The sequence below is a fragment of the Ambystoma mexicanum genome, chromosome 4p (assembly GCF_040938575.1).
Source record: "Ambystoma mexicanum isolate Mex_15411 chromosome 4p, UKY_AmexF1_1, whole genome shotgun sequence".
Lineage (NCBI taxonomy): Eukaryota > Metazoa > Chordata > Amphibia > Caudata > Ambystomatidae > Ambystoma > Ambystoma mexicanum.
In genome coordinates this window covers 825861282-825879419 of record NC_090927.1, presented here as the reverse complement: position 1 = coordinate 825879419, position 18138 = coordinate 825861282, and the positions used below count along the sequence as shown (strand labels likewise).

The 18138-nt window shown below is 43.1% G+C and overlaps 1 protein-coding gene across 4 annotated transcripts in view; it reads right to left on the bottom strand.

Annotated features, from left to right (window-relative positions):
- USP45 (ubiquitin specific peptidase 45) overlaps positions 1-18138 on the bottom strand; it is a 3631241-nt gene that overhangs the window by 881530 nt on the left and 2731573 nt on the right. The window lies entirely within an intron of this gene.

The window sequence follows — 18138 nt, the reverse complement described above, 5'->3', positions numbered from 1 at the left end:
AGATTTGGTTCTGGAACAGGAAGACATTTTCAGACATTGCCAATCTAGTGCACTCAAGGATGAAATTTGTGGGGGTAGAATCTAAGTCTTCTCTGGTGTTCAGGATGTCACGAATGGCTTCTAGACCTTCTTGTTGTGGTATCGATGTATATAGAGCCTCAACATCCATTGTGACAAGGAGGCTATCGGTGGTGAGGATGATGTCGTCAAGTAAGTTAATAGTGTGTGTGGTATCCTTTAGGTAGGAGGGCATTTTGATTACAAAAGGTTTTAAAAAATAGTCTGTGTAAAGGGACAAAGGTTCCAGGAGGGATTCACACGCCGATACAATCGGTCTACCGGGCGGTTTTTCTGAATTTTTATGCATCTTTGGGATGATATAGAAGGCTGGGATGCGTGGGTTGGTTTTGTTCAAGAACATCTTCTCATCTTCACATATCCAACCTTGCGTGAGAGCGTGTTGAGTGAGGCTTGCAATTTCGTCTTGGAGGACCTTGGTAGGGTTGTATTCCAAATGTAGGTAAGCTTCTCGATCGCCCAGTAGTCGTAGGCACTCAATGCTGTAATCAGAGGTATCCCAAACGACTATGCCGCCCCCTTTGTCTGCGGGCTTGATTGTGCTTGATCTGTCGGTTTCCAAATTTCTCATAGCAATCCTTTCTTCTTTGTCAAGGTTATCGCTGTAGAAGTTGTCTTTTTTAAAACCAGCTAGTATGGTATTGGTGACTATCTTCTCAAAAGTTATGATCTCGACGGGAGTCGAGCCAGGTGGAGGATAGAACTTGGATTGTTCTTTTAAACCTGTAGTGTTGTCTGACTTATTAATGAAATGCAGAAGTCAGTAGACATTATGACACTGTGTTTTTTTTTTTTGGTCAATGTATGAAATCACCTACATGAAAAACTATACTTTCTTTGTTAATTCCAAATGTTTTCTGTCATTATGAAACTATGTATTAAGTTTCCAGGCGACACGCCCTAATTCTCACCCTCTCGGATGGTTAGTAATACAATACAAACTGTCCACCTACTTAATTATGGTTTTTCTCTGCTGAGATTCCTGAGACACATAAACATTTTGTGATCCATGCCACAACATATTGAAATGAAGTATTTTCGGTAATCACAACCTCATGGGGCCATTAGCTATGTTGTCTCAGAGTATAAAAACCAATGCCACCCCGCAATGCTTACGGTTGCCATGATAACCGTTTGTCAACAATATTGTCTAAATTAACTTTTTAAACATTTTGTGATCCATGCCACAACATATTGAAATGAAGTATTTTTGGTAATCACAACCTCATGGGGCCATTAGCTATGTTGTCTCATAGTATAAAAAACCAATGCCACCCCGCAATGCTTACGGTTGCCATGACAACCGTTTGTCAACAATATTGTCTAAATTAACTTTTTAGACACACGTTGACACTAATCACACCCATAATTGATTGAGCTTTTTTTGTGCCCCCCGGATGGAGCAGAATCCATCATTTTGTTTCTCACTCGATCCTAGGGCCATTCCAAGATGGCTGACATATAAATACCTACAGGGAGCTAGCAACAGCGTTACCAACGCTTTGCAGTCAGGCCCCTGCAGTCTCAACTGTGACACAGCAGCCTGAGGAGCTCCAGCTCGTACTTTTTTGGCAGACAGGCTGCCCATGCTGCAACCCTCACAGGTACTTTAAAATAAACCCTGCACTTACTGCTATATATATGAGACAGTTGTTACTAGGTAACCACACTCACCTTGAGCCATATATATTTTTTAGCTATGCAAGCCGTGTCCGTTTCCCACTGATACCACCCTGGATCAGCATTTTTTGACCTCCAGCGAGAGGTAAGATTTTTTTCCCTGCATATAATAAACTTTTTTTCATGCCTTTTTAAACGGGGACATGTTTAGCTTCAACCTCCCTTTGCTTCTCTCGTTCTCTGTTATTTGCAACAGGACCATACAGAGACCAGCCCGTGCGGCTAGCAGATCTCAAATTTAGCGCCTGTGAAATCTATTAACCCATAGGTAAGCTATGTGCTTTTTGATTTTACATCAACCACACGTGATTCACTCAAACTAAATAATTTTGGCTCAGCCACCCCCCTGACTGTAGTCTCCTTCCCCTGCAGCACAGACGTCAATCTACACAGAACTCCATCCTGATGAAGGCCGTGTTAAAGATGAGGGACACCTAGCCCACCTAAAAAACGGCTGAAACACCTGGTGTAGACACACTACTCCCCCCAAAACTACAGCACATTAATGCTGTTTACGCAAGAAAAATAATTTTGTGTACCTACCATTGTTCTATGTGTTCTCCACAAATGTTGACTTGAATATGTACACTGCAATATGTGAATTTCTTGGCAAATCCTAATAGGAGTCGGGTTTGTTACACACACACAATTTGGAGATTGTCCCAAAAAATGTTTTTTTGGCACTGTGTGTTGTAAATATATTTTTTTGTCTGATTGTTCTGTTTTAGCAAACCATTTTGATGTCTTAATTTCTCTAAATGTTGGATTTATGTCTTTTTGCACACAACTTTAATATAAAAAAATGAGATTTATCTCTACAACATACTATTGAAGAGTGATTCCTTCCTTAGCAATGCAGAGTTTGATAATACATGTGGAGGTGTTGTTCTGAGCCTAGCATCCTTGGACCTATTCATTTGTATCTTTTGTTTTCCTAGTTAACCCTCCTGGGTAGAATAGGTTCCACACCAGGAGCCCTATTTTTTGATTCCGGTATGAATTGGGCCTTGGCTCTTTGGCTTCAGTTATGGAATGGAAGTGGCTCAGGTTATATAGGTTAGTTCTGAAAATTGATTGCATCGGCACTGAAATACTGGTAGATTTAACTGAAAAAGTGGATTGGATTGGAACGGAACTATCTCAAAAGCTGGTTGCGCAAGGCCCCATTTTGGTACAACAGGGTGTAATGACTGCTCCAGGATCTGTGCAAGTATCTCTAGATAAACCACAAATTATAGAAATCTCCGACAATACTTCTATGCTGGAAGCTTCTAACAATGCCCCATCTCAAGGTCAACTTAAGCCAGCATTATCTGCTGGCCCTGGCATTATTCTTGTCCCCTCACCCTGCATAACCAACCCCACTCAGAATACTTCTACCTCTAACTCCAATCCAAATCTGCTACCATCTACTGCGACCCCAGCTATTTTGGAAAGTGCTGCTAAACACACTGCCCCTAAAAAGACTTTAGCTCCACGTAAATCACACACTATTAAGCAGAAAATGGCAATTAAACAACCTAACCTATTATTTGCAAAAGCTTCAGCTCGTCCTTTACCTAATTCGCTCTTCGGCCCATTCCTGAAGAGCAGACTCCACGTATTTCCACTCTAACTAAGGTTAAACTGGTTGACTCTACCGTCCAAACTGACAGCTGCAATATTCTTAACATAAAGGCACCTATTGCTCTGGAAAGAAGTCCCTTACTGAAGCCCTTACTGAAGCCTCCAGCTCTTCAAACAAGGGTTGGCCCAGAGGCCTTATCACCCTCTTTGCCCCAAGTTAGAAATCCGATAAAGGTCCAATGATTTATGGATGCAGGGATCAATCAACTTTCTTCCATCTGGGGTCCTACCAATACTCAGCCCCCCATGAATAACCAGTCCCTGATCCCTGTACCCCCGGTGGACTTGGGTGAGGGGTGGGGGTTGTTTCAGGGCGATAACATCCCGGCAATGTCTACACACCCATCAATCTCGGCAGGCATACGAGATTTGGTGGCACGTCTGCACAAACCTACTGCTAGGCCTCAGTATTCAGACTCTGCTAAAATACAAGGCATTAATCCAAAAGGACTCCAAAGTCTACCTGCGGGTTTCTTACGTTGACAAGAAGGCACTATTGCTTCTAAATCAAAACCGCTGCACTTGGTAAAAATTCTAAGTTTGCTGGAGCTAGAAGTTCCTATTTGTTTGAACAGATGTAATGTCCTGACTATCTTCTCAGAAATTCCAGCACTTTCCTTAATATCATCTAAGGACATTGCCAGAGTGGCCTTTCCGGATAGAAATTGTCAAGATACTAGCTTGATTCTACTTTCCTCTCCACTGGTTAAGGAACTGATCCTTACTCAAACGGAATCTCTGTGGGACTTGGGCTTCAAGGTTGAATCTGCTCTATCGTGGGAAATGCTGGCTCCAGGGCCCTCTACTACTCAGTCATCAGCTAAACCATTGGTGTCTAATCTAGGCGGCCCTGTACCCATGATCAACCAAGGAATTCTACCTAAACAGCAGGTTAAGGATGTTGACTGGGCCACCATTATCTCCACCTTGTGGCAGAAACTCATCCCCTAGGCCACCAACCTCAAGGACAAATTCAAAATCGCCTTCGGTCCTATGCCTCAAATCTTGGAACTCAAGAGGCAATTAACATCTATTTACAAATTTGGAATGTCTACAGTTGCTGAGAGATGCTAACATTATATGTATCCAGGAGTCTTGGATGACCTCAACCCCATTTCTAGATGGTTACCAAATCCTTGACCAGCTTGCCCGATATAGTTTGGGATGCAGACCATCAGGTGGACTAATTGTCGCGGTTGACAACTGCATTGGCTTACATGGCAGTGCCCTCTTGGACCTGCCATATGGGGCTTTGGGGGTTGATCTTATTTCTAGCAATGGCCAATTGAAATTATTAGTCATCATTATCTACTGGCATAATGGTATGGGAGAATGTGAATTGTTTGTGTCCACCATCACTCAGATTATCCTTGACCGGATGCTTGCTAATGATTCAGGGCATGTCCTATTAGCAAGGGATTTAAACTGTGATTGTATATTTGAGCATTCTCCTTGGGAACTCTGTGTGATGAATACGTCGAAACTGTGTTCTACGAGGAAGAAACAGGATGGCTATACTTGGTATATTGGGCTGGGAAATATCGGCCTTCAACCCCTGGCTGGCCGTTCACAATTTCTACTTGAAAATCCCACTGGACATCCCTGGCTGCGTGGCCATTCTTCGTCTAGGCTTGATTACATCTTTGTGGATGATTACTTATGTATAAGCTGCTCGCAGCTTGATATCCATATGAATAGCTGGAGTGACCATGGCATCTTAACTGCAAAATTCAAGATATGCCATCTTCAGGAACCCCATCAGACCCATTTTAGGGTTATACCTAACTCATCTGGTTCAGCGGTTCGGTGGTCACCCAAGAACATTGACATCCTGAACCTTAACCTGAGGGCTAGGCTTAACCAGACTACATACGATTGGAAAATGGTAACCTTCAACACTGCAACGGTTATTTCTCTTGTACAAGCAGCTGTAGATTGCTGAATTCTAGCTAGTAGGCACACCCACTGCTATAATTCGGATCTGGCATTAGCAAAATCCATTAAGAATAAAAATCTTAAGAAACTTAGATCTGCAAACCTTGATATGACCATAAGCTTAGGCCTTATCAGAAAGGTTAAACAAAGCTATACACATTTTTGAAAAACAATTAAACACCAGTTATTGCATCAGGATTCTGAACAAATGCTGCAGGTGATTATGAAGGCGAATGTGGGAGCCTTCTGGTCCCTTGTCAATGGACAAGACAGTAATCCAGCAATTGCCCTATTGAATCCAATTCCGGAACAAGATTGGCTGGACTTTTACTCCAATAAATTTGCTCTCAACTCACTCCAGGAAAACAACAACTCTGTCAACTGTGATACTCCTGGCCCTTTCCCTAAATGGGAATTTCCTATTGAGATTGATATGGTGCGAAACCTAATCCTAAAGTGTAAAAGATCTAGAGCCCCTGGTCCAAACGGGCTAACTAACAACACCTTTAAAGCTGACCCTAATCTTTGAGCTAATCTCTTGTGCTTTTTGCTTTCCGAGACATACTCCAATCCGGGGTTTGTCCATCCTCTTGGTCCTCTGCACATGTGATTCCAATTTTTAAATGTGGTAATAGGTCTGACCCAAATAATTATTGACCAATTGCGTTGATTGACGCAGATTGTAAAATCTTCTCTGTCTTTCTTCTTACGCATTTAAAGGAATGGGAAAAAAGTAGCCATCCCTTGAGCCCTTTTCAAACTGGCTTTCGTAAATTCCATGGCACAAATATTAATGGGATTGTGGTCAAGTGCATTCAGGAGGCTGCCTGGACTTCCGTTACTTAAGGAGGACCTCTTAGCACCAAGAATTGGCACTGTGAAGATTATCTGGCTGGCCTATGCTGATGATTTTTTATTATTTGATTTAACTAAGGCGGGGCAACAGTGCCTGCTAGATGTCTTTGCCAACTATGCCAAGTTAAATGGCTTGAACATCAATCCTGTCAAAACTAAAATTCTTGCTCTATCGGAAGGTCCCTGCAGGAAGAAAACCAATTCCTGGAATTTGGGGGGAGTAAGAGTAACTAGTTCCACCTTCCTTACCTACCTTGGCTATTATGTCGTGGCTATTAGAGGCTCGAAAGGGCAGATAAATCTACTCCTGAATAAAGCTAAGATACTTGCTAGGCAGATCCTCAAAAGAGATCGCAAATATGGTCGATTTACTATTAGACCTACTCTTCTCTTCTTTGAAGGGAAAATAGCTCTGAAACTGATATATGGTTTGGAGCTATGTATGGGGCCAACTATCAACAAACTCGATGCAATTGAGGGTGACATTTGGAGACAGGTCTTACTCCTTCCTAATGCGGTCCCTTTGGCCGCGATCCATTATGAACTAGGCTATATCTCGTTAAAATCTCGAGTTCATTGGAGGATGCTTTTGCTTTATGCTAAACTTAAGGTACCTACACCCAATACCTTATATGAACTTGTTGGGAGTAATATTTATCGATCTGGCTTCCTAACCAAATTCTCCAACTTGTGTGAAACTATGCTCCATACCATCGGCTCAGACTTAGACCAGTTAACAACTAATCCTGCAAACAATAAAAAGAAACTGTGCGACTATGATTGGTGTCTTACCATGGACTCTTTCCATTCATATAGATCTATGGCCCACTTAGCACATGAACACAAGAAAAGAGGTTCCCCTTCTCCAGTTCTCACGATTTTTCCTAATCGGAACCATAGACAAGTTCTACTGAGATTGCGCTGGAATATTCTTCCAACATTGGACACCAAACTGAGGTGGAAACAAATCTTGGTGACAGATAGTCTTTGTAGATTTTGCCATTTAATGCCTGAAACGGCTAAACATCTTATCCTGTTTTGCTCACAACTGAAGGCCCTCAGAGATTCTTGTCTGAGTACACTAAAATCTTTATACATAGGTTTATCAACCAAACTGGTAAAGCAACGATGTTTGTGCATTCAATCTACGCGTGAGGGCCTGGCTCTGTCTGGCTTTATCCGTAATCTCCACTTGGACTGTATGTGAGAATTTGTTTGCTGCCATGCACAATCTTTTAGGTTACCTCAAGCTATTAACTGCTAGTATTAACTGCTAGCGGGCATTATTACTCTTAATGGTCTTCACTATTTGTTTACTATCTGTACATTAATTACTTCTATGTATTTTATATACTGTAAATTCCTTTTTATTGCTTCTTTTTGTAAAGGTTTAATAAAACCGTACACAATAAAATAAAGAAATAAAAATATAGGTTAGTTCTGTTACCTCCAAAAGCATCATTATTTGAGGAGGTGGCCCAACAGATCAATTTGAATAACAATTTTTTTTTAAGTTCTTTTAGATCAAAATGCAGTGAAACTTTAGTGTGTGATCAAACTCAAGTGAAGATCTTAATACAAAATCCTTTGAAGATGAAAGAATCTGTTAAACGCATGGACTGGATCAGAACAACAGATAAGATGAGAACTGCCAAATTATCTGCCTCATGAACTGAAACTGATAAACTCAGATCTTTTCTCCCTGTCTACTTGCGTAAATCAGTTAATCCTGTGACTAGAATGGATTTCCTGAGATTCAGAGTGAATTTTGTACTCTCTTTGGAAATTCAACATATTAGAGACCCTGTAACTTATCCTTCTGATGTTTGTGATAGATGTGCAGATGGAGTGAAACAAACAGTTGCTCATCTGCTAGCAGAGTGTTTGGGGACTTGGACTGTCCGACTGAAACGATTTCGAAGATTTGTCCATGATTCTTGAATGCTTAATACGCCAATGTTTTGGCAAAGATTGACGCAGGGTCATGAGACCTTTCTTACTTCGGAAGTGATCTCTGTTTTAATAAAAGAATTGGAATTAATTGGTGTGGTTAAGTAGATGAAGTTTTTTTATATTAATTTGCTACAATTAATATTTTTTATACATTAAGTTGATTGAATTATTGGTTTGTCTAGAATTGGTTCTATTTTTGATCATAGAAAGAAAGTTTGTATTATGTTTAGATGCCTTCTTTTAATTTTTATTTTCCTTTTATTTTTTCTCTTTGTTTCTTTCTTATAAGGATTGTTTATTTTATATTCTTTTTTATGCTCTTTCTTATGATCTTATTTTTTTTTCTTTTCTCTCTGATTGTCTATTTCAAATGAACTATTTTGATAAATAATGTGTGTAAAAAGTCAAAATGTTGACTAATATCACAATAAAAAAAATAAAAAATATTCAAGGAAGAAAAGGAATCATTCTTTTGGTTGAGCATTGGGTTAACATAACTTTCATTTGACAAACTGAAGGAGCCAAGAACTGTGCTGGAACTTTGTTACACATCCGGATTTTCTTCTTTATTTTTGTTGACTATTAGAACTGAATCCAACTTGAAACCTGGGGAACTGTTGATGTTGCTGTTGTGAATTGACATATATTTTCTTGTTTATTTTATGTATACATCTGAGGGACAGATATCCTTTGTTAGTGTTTTTTTTTTAGTTTATGATAGGCAGGGAAAGCATTGTCAGGGTAGGGATATTGAGGTGTTTACTGAAACCTATGATTGAATAAAATGGCATATTTTGAGAAATCATCAAAAAGTTGTCTGCCTCACATTTCTGACCACTGGCTATAGGGATTGGTCCTTTCTAACTGTGTGTTTATACTGGCATGCTTAGTTCTCCTGAGGCAGAATGTCTGTGGTGATATTACAATTGTTATTTGTGCTGGGGGTAAAGGCGTAGAGGTGGAATACATGGAAAAAGACTTTGCAATGACTACTGGCACGCAGAAGGTTACCTTGTCATTACTTTATTAAATTCACCAAACCTGAGTCCATTGGTAGGAGGCCCCCTCAGGGACACCATCTCTTGTCTCTGCCCAACAGCCACTGCTCAACTCCACTAGAGATAAACAAATCTAAACCGCAATTCCAGGATAGAACCCCAACCACAAATTAACTATATACATGTTTGGCCGTACACTGCTAACCTAGCAACTGGTCTCATGAACATTAACATAAGCATAAACATAAGCATATAGCAGACTTGTATTATGATGTGTCATTTGTAGTAAACACAATTTGTGTCTTGTTCTGTGCTATTGTAATAAAGATTACATTTACAAAACAAATGTATATATTGAAGTGTGACAACCTTAATCAATGAGTTAAGTGAATCCACATCCTAAGCCTTTGCCTAGAAAGACTCCTCCAGAAGTTGAATGTCGCTATCACCACCTTTGCAGCTAAATGATTGGGGCACAGACCTTCAACATTGATCCAATCCCATAAAAACCTTGAGTTCCTTACCACATAATCCTAGGTACTCCTACGTCCCGTCCCATTTGCTCTATACTGCATGGGCGTCCATGCATAGGGACGGGACTGGAACCATTTTGCTGTGCAAAAATCGCTTTTATCATTTAAATTTAGCACGTGCAAGGGTGCGGGCGCTACCTTGGTGCCCCTCCTGCAAGGGATCCTTTCCAGGTCGGACCCCAATTCACTCTGTTTAGAGTGTCTGGGGCCCGACCACCAGTGGGATCCTTTTGCGGCATGTGTGACGCACTTAGTCCTTTGAAGAAGCGGTTATCCAGGTGGAGGGATATTTTCTTGCAGTTGCCCCACTGGATCACCCCAAGGACTTTGCACGCCAAAAAAAGAAGAACACCACACAGGTAAGTGCTCATTTTTCTTCATTACCTCAGCGGGGTGACTTCTGTCAAGGGAGTTCCTTTGCTGAGAGTGTTCCTAGAGATCCTCATACCAACACTTAACCTGCGGCCTCTCAGGCTACGGGTGTGCACAACGAGGAGTTTTTGTATCCTACCAGGTCAAGAGTCAATGGACTGGCTTGTCCCATTACCAGACATCGGTCCGAGTGGCGTAAAAGTTATGGCACCAGACCTATGCCTGGGGTGAGCGGGGGCGCACCTGAACGGTACCTGAATTTCGTCAAAAGCCTGAGGACGTAAAGTCTCCCGAGGGTAACCCTAAGGTCGGCCTCAACACCGGTTCAAATCTCGAGGGCCTACAAATGCCTAAAGTGCAGGGCTCTGCAATGAATGTCTAGCTCCCCACAGATCTGCCACATCAATGGCGGCCAGCCATACAGTAGCACAGAGCTCACAGTCTGATGACGAGTGTGTCACAGCATTAGCCTCATCTCCGAAGTGGGCCATGCAACCAAAGAGGTTTTTAGAGCAGCCTGCACAGCTTACTTCCAGACTATCTGGTTCCAGTGGTGACAAGTACCCATCTCAGTGACCATGGACTAATGCTTACCCCCACGCAATCAAGGAGACCCTCAGAGGGAAGTAGTCTTCAGTATGGTCATGTGGGAGGTAGACCACCGACATCTACTTTGAATCCTATGGTGGCAGCGCAAGTGTCTAGCCCCTGGTGCAGCAATCACAGGCTGCATGCGAGGAGAAGTTTTTTCTCCAATTCATGCATATAATGAGGTCACAACAAATAACAGGGATATTAAAATCTCTAATTAAGGAAGTGGTACCTCATGTTCAGCCTCTTCAGTCACCACAACCAATGCTTCTCCCTCCTCCACCAACCCGTCCACCAATGCCTTCTATGCAGCTGCCTCCTCAATCAGTGCAGGAGACTCTAGACCCTTCACAGCCTCAAGCTCTGCCATTTCAACCTGCTGACCATATCCTGACACCTGTTTCAATGCAAATGCCTCAGGATAAGGAGTTGCCTATTCTGTGTGAAAAATCCCTGTAATGACAGGAGTCTTAAGAGGAGGATGAAGATATGCCATATACGGCTTGTGCGTTCCATGATCGCATAGAAGGATTGGCAGAGTTGCATGGTGTTGCTGCACCTCAGCAAACACAGCTGGAAGGAGGGGTGCTGGCAGAGGTCTTACGTTTAAAAGCGTCAAATCCCTCGGGCATTCCTTTCCAAAAGGATGTTTTAGAGATGGCGAAAAGGTTATGGTTTTGGAACTGTTGGTCAACTCCAAGTGAGAGACTTGTTGGAGCAAGAAGAACGTTATTAGAATGTTGTTGCAAGACATACCTTTCATATTTTAAACTGTTGATTGAATATCCTGTTTGAATCTGGGAAGGGGAACTCACCCAGGTTATAAGGAGAAACAGTTATCAGGTTTTGAACATAACTGCTATTTCTTTTATATTTTAAATTGCCATACATTACCTTGTTAAGTTGTTGTATGTATAAGTGTGAAGGACAGACTCCTTTTGTTAAGAGTTTTTAGTTTATTTTGATAGGCAGGCAAATCCTCATCAGGGTAGGGCTAGTGAGGCATTTATCAGACCCCATTTGAGTTAATAAAATGCCATTTTATGAAAAACTTATACAAAGTTGTCCGCCATACATTTCTGACCCCTCACGATACTCAGGAATTACATCTTTGCGATTTGGAAGATTTCTTTGTGAAACACTGTACTCCCGGAAATCCAAAATGCAAGTTAATGGGTCTTGTTCATCTTTTAAAATAAGCCACTTTTCCTCTATTAAGTTCTGGAGGCCTTCTGCATGAAAACAGCTTCACTGTGTTGATCCAGGCTGCCCTGGAAACCACTGCATAGAGCAGCTGCATGAACCGGGGTGAGGCCTCTGAACCTCACCAGGCAGGGCTCTATTGTTTAGGGCCACTGGAGCATAGAAATGGCAACAGGGTGGGTTGCATGTGCTGTTGCTGCTGCTAATGGAGTATCTGTGGTGGGTCGGCAGGAAATTGCCACTGTCAGCAGACCGTCTATTGCTCTGGCAGCTCACTGCCAATTTGCATAGAAAGGCAACTGAGGCAGTAGATGAAATCAAATGATTTATTTCTGCCTCAGAGGGACTGCCACAGAAATACCATGGCACATCTGTAAAGTGTTAAAATCTGGGCCCCAAGCCTAATTAATGTCAGTGGTATCCGACACATTCAGAACAGGATCAAACATTGTACATAAGAAAGCAAACGGTTTTTCAATATTTCATTAGTTCAGTCAGTTGTGAGGACTAAAAAAAAGCTTCCATTTTATGTCTGCACCAATGTCTATTTCTGTAATCATCAATGCCTTATGCAGCATACAACATTATTAGCTAAATATTTGTACAATTAAACACCTATTAGAAACACAGTAAATATACATGTTCAATCCTGCTGGTTTTTCCTTGGTCTAATAGTCCTGCGGCACCTGCTGGGTTGCTATGAGATATATTATAGTGCAGCAGTAGTTAAGTTGAGTATCAATTGTGCGCAGTGTGTTACCATGTTGCTGGGAAACTCTTCGACTTGCAGTCTAAGGATTGCAGTATTTCTACACTTTTTACAACTTCCTTCGTGACCCTGCATTTAAAACAACTCACCGGCACGGAGCGTGTAATGTGTGCAGTGTTTTACCGTTTTACAGTAGACGGTTGGACCCAGGAACTTCAGCTAGTGAGTAGTTGGCGGTCGCTATAACTGTTTGGCTGTTACTGTGCTGCACGTTACAGGCCGCTTGTTGAGCTTTTGGTCTTTTGTCGTTCTGATTGTCTCTCCCCAACACAAACTGCTCCCCTCTGCACTTGCACGTAACCTAAAGAGGGTTTACAGTGGGTCTTGAGCTTTTGAACCACGCAGCAATAGTTTGGGAATACTATCGATATTGACAGAAGAAACAGAGTTGGCACAGGGAGACGACCGTGATTTTGCTGGTGGCTGAGGAACTCCCTGGATATTGTGCATTAACTCAGGTTGGTGAGGGTGCGCTATCTTTCGTCCCTTAAACGGATCTCAGCAAAAACTCTTCACTCACGTCAGCCATCGGAACTGGATGCATCAGCGGCCTTGCTGTTTGCAATGGACTTACCTATTCCAGCCTCCCCTGTACATGATACTCTGCCCTCAGTTGCTGCAGAATCGCACCCTGACGCAGGGCAACAGGCGGGTGGGGATGTGGCAGCTATTCCCACACTCAAAAATAATAAAATAAAGGCTACAAACTTGATAATCTATTGCAAACTTGCAGAAGAATAACACACTGGACTGCCAAAACCCCTCCATGTGAGGGGTTACTGAGGAACAAATTATTAAACTCACAATTCCACTTCAACAGATGGAATCAGCTCAGTGTTGATCTCACCTCCTGCGAGGAGACTGAAGCAGATGACATAGGCACGGACAAAGACTTCTTTTTAAATACCCCCCGATATTTTCGGAAGCTCAAGAATCCGATTCAGGTACTGACTCATCCATAACATTTTATGAGCTAACCCCTGAGGTTATCTCTGGCGATTAAAACCTTAGATCATTCCGCACTCGGGGCATCTGACCCTATGGTTAGAAGAACTAAATCAGGTTCTGAGTTCATTGCTATCCTTATTTGAGAACTTGCAGAAGGACTTCCAATCCCATGCCGCTCTGCTTGATTTAATATGGGGAAAATTGCAAAATGTGTCTGTAATAAATATTGTTGAGAACCCCTCATTTGGAGGGCAAGATGTTGCTTTTTAAATAAAGTTTGTATTCTGCTATTTGTCTCTGTTTTGCGCCTGGTCTTTGTTTCTCGCCCCCTCACGCCTCTGGGTTTTATGGTGCGCTATACAAGTGAATAAAGCAAAGTACCCTTGGAAATGCCTCAAGTCGCTCCAGTCCCGATAGTAGTTGATAATGAAACCGAAATGGCTATTTTCCAGGAGGTCCACGTGGTGGAATCAGGGAGGGTTGATGAAGCATGCTAATAGGCTGCCCAGAATAATGTTCAGCCACCTCTTAATCTAAAGGCCAAAACCAAGGGTAAATATAGCCAAAAAAATCCAAGAATCTTGAGTCTTCAAAAATCCCAAACTCTATCTTTAAGACTTTCTTTAAATCGGGTCTCCTCCCTTCGGGGAGGTCACTAATAAGAAACCCTTTGGGCAAGCATGTTTGTATTTCGACTCAAGTAGGGATAACCCAGACCTCTGATTCACCCCTCAAAACCAGACGTAGTGGAATTTCCCTGGTGAATACTGAGAAGATTAGGAGCACTGAATCTGCAGTGCAAACATCTTTTCCTAAGGATAAACAAACACAGTATGACCTTCCCTCGCCCACTGCAGCAGGGTGATCCCCTGCGGGGAAGGGTGGGAACCTCAAGGATAATCTGGCAATGGGCTCCTTGGGAAATTGTTTGAATACTGCTCACTTGACCTTTTTCATCCCTCTGTAATGGTGTGTGGGGTGTGGAAACTGGGAAGGCAAGACAATATGTCACACAGGAGCGGGAGGGGCTCGAAGGACATACCCAAGCAATACCCCTCTGTCAGATATCATGAGAGGGGCGGCTCCAAGAAAGGACTCCAACCAATCCCCTACTTGGTGGTAGGAGCAGGAGTCTGAGGGGAGAGGAAGAGAGGAAGGTGATGTAACACACTCAACCCATCCATATACCTCGAAACAAGGTGGAAAATATATTTCAATTTCGGATACATGCAACAAGCATACTGGTACAAAGTTCAAGGTCTCATGTACTGTTCACTAGAAGAGGTCATTTATATTGAACCGAACAGGGATCCTGAGGTTGCTCTCCCAGGTTTTAACCCTAAAGGCAATATCATCCACAGATATAACTAGAATTGAATTTCTGTTTAGAGGAAGAACTGATGTTGTATTACTAACGTTTGCGTCACAAATTGTATCAGACCTGCCGCAGACTGAAATTGATTCTTTACTTCTCTTAGGAAATGATTTTCTAATAGAAGAACCTGGAAAGGCCGATAATTGCTTTGAGGGAATGATGACATACTACCGTTTAAACTGCAGGAATCCCCAAGCTCGTGTTCAGCGAAAGAATGATGAGTTTAATGTCATTGAAAAACACAGGGTGGGGGGGCATGTAAGAATTGGATTGGGAATAAGAAATGAATCTGGGTCCTAGAAGGCGATTCCGATGCCCAATATCCGAAGCATCGGAACAGGTACTAGCAAACGTACTATTTTACCCTGGAACAGCTATGGCCACACTCACTTATACACCAATCCAGATTTGGGGAAACTCCTATAAGAATACATGATAATTATTATTCAGGAAACCTGGTTAACTGAGGCACACGCAGTAGATGGATGCGTAACATTTGTTTCTACAGCAGTTAAAGGTTCAAAGGGGGGGGGCATGAGGTGAGTTTGTCACCCTAATAGAAAAGAGTGCTGGATTGGCAGTAGACCATCTGGTAATTTCAAACAAATGTCTGCTTGGGATTCAGATTTCCATCTTGTTAGGAGGTAAAAAACATAAGCTTTCATTGCTGAATGCATACTGGCATAATAAGTTGAGTAACATTCAGTGTATTCTTGAGGTTGTAGAACTAGTCTCAAATTGGTTGCCTATTTGGGGGAGGGCTCTGTAGTGTTGGGGCGAGACTTAAATTCATTCTGCTTCTTCCCCTGTACGGGGATCATTCGGTACCCTTCCCTTCCAAAGGCCAAGAATGGTTAAGATGGCTTGAGAGCCTTAAATCTGTTGGCATAACCGGGCTGAATGGTTCTGTGCTGGGAGATGAACAAGTTACTCTCTTACCTGGTAACCTTCTTTCGATGGGATGGTCCGACGACGTATTCCATATCTATGACAGTAATCACCACAGCTGTGCTGCTTCGGAAAATCTTTCGGCGTCTGCGTCGATGACGTCGATACCCTGTCCTCGAGGGCCTCCGTCGAGCCGATGTCACCGGATGTTATAAGTAGGACGCACGACGCCTGTAGCCCCAGTTCTAGTTTTTTCCCAGAACGTGTGGCACCAATCTTCTGCCAGTATGACCACAGAAAGCCTTGCGGAAACGTAAGCTGCAATCGCATAAGAAATTCTGTAGCGGGGCAGGTAGTGAGGGAGCGATATGGAATACGTCGTCGGACCATCCCATCGAAAGAACGTTACCAGGTAAGAGAGTAACTTGTTCTTCCAGGGGATTGGGTCCTCCAACGTATTCCATATCTATGACAGACTCCCAAAGCAGTACCAACGTATGGAGGAGGGAAAAAGAATTTAGAATATAGAAATTTAGAATGCCCAATCAAATTGCAGAGCAAAGGACCGCCTTGCCAAAGGCCAGATCCTGCCCATGGATAGAATCTAGGGAGTAGTGTCATACAAAAGTATGAACCGAAGCCCATGTGGCTGCTTCACAGATGTTACGAACAGGAACACCCCTCTGCAGGGCAGTAGAGGCAGCCATGGCCGTAGTAGAATGGGCCTGTAAGCCTACCGGAGGGTCCTTACCCGACAAGCGGTAACATTCAGAAATTGCTAAGAAAATCCATCTAGAGAAAGTCTGCTTAGTAATAGCTTGTCCCAAAAGCCTTTCAGCATAACCTATAAAGAGCTGATCATCCACTCTGACCCGGGACATGCGTGAAATGTAGAAAGTTAAAGCTCTCCTAGGATCCAACCTATGGAGCCTCTCCTCTTCCTTACCAGGATGCGGAGGAGGATAAAATGCCGGAAGAATGATCTTCTGGCTTAAATGAAATTCCAACACCACTTTAGGAAGAAAGGAAGGACGAACTCTAAGGACAACCCTGTCCTTATGAAACACAGTAAAGGGTGGTGTTATGATGTTCATTACCTAGGGATACTGTTGTATGGGAAGCTATGCCATGGAATGTTTATTGGTTCAGGTTCTGGTGAGGTCACAGAACCTGTATGTGTTTATGTTGTTCTTAAAGTTCTACAGTTTGTCAGTTGAAGCTACTTGTTGGAGTAGAGGGGGCCTCTGTTGTTGTGGGGGGTCTTTCTCTCCTGTTATCCCAATAAATACTTATCGTGAAGACTTACCTGTGTCCAGAGCGTCTTCGCAACAATGGCAACGAGGATGGGATGACAGGAGACCTCCTGCAACTAATCTGCCTGCACGTCGCTCCGCTGCCCAAAAGCGTAGCAGCGACCGCTGAGGGAGTGAGACCCCATCGTGAGCTGTTTCGCGCTCTGGGCCGCTCCGCTTATCCTAGCGTTGCAGCGGCCGCCGAGATTAGAAAACGGATGCCCTGCCATCCAGAGTGTGCCGCCCTCCGAAGTCTGCTTGTCTCATAGCAAGTAAGTGCCCGCGCTGCCCGCTAGCTCCCCGTCGAGCGACAAGTCCGTTTTTTTGCTTGTTTCGCTTCTCCCAAGAGGCCTCGCAAATCCCGCAGTTGTAACCCGCGTAGCCTCTCCAGTACCGTTTGTCGCAGCTGCTCGGAGACGTTATTGACGTGATCGGACTTGCGTTCCCTGAAGGGGGGTGTGCAGCCTAGAGACGCCGCAGACCATGTCACCGTACATCGGAGAGGAGGTGTAGAACACGAAAGAAAAGTGAGCAGCCAAGACCGAGCTGAGCTCATTACCGTACATTCGGTAGGAGGGGCGCAACTCGAAAGACTATTGAGCGACCAAGGCAGGGCAGAGCACTACCGTACAGTCGGTAGGAGGTGCGCAACACAGAGGAAAATCATTCATCGTGTGGATAGCGTTGTTTGGATTGAACTGCAATTTACAAGGAATTTCGAGCTTGCAAGTTTTTATCTAAAGACAATAAAAGGGACAGCATGTCAAGCAGTTGAAGTCCAGGTGTGCACCAGGTCACCGTGTTGATAGCAAGTGGCATCCGGAGGGTATTTATCTTATCGAAGGAAGCCAGGGGATCAGCAGGTCACACAGCTTTGGATTATGGCAGGTTTGCCGGGAATCGCAGGACCACCAATTTTTATGCCAGTTCCTGGTCCAGCAAAGATCATGTGGGCTCAATGGCAAAAAGGGTTTTTACACTACATGAAGGCAGCCGGTGGAACATCTTATTCCAGTGAAAGGAAATTGGCGTTATTGCTGCA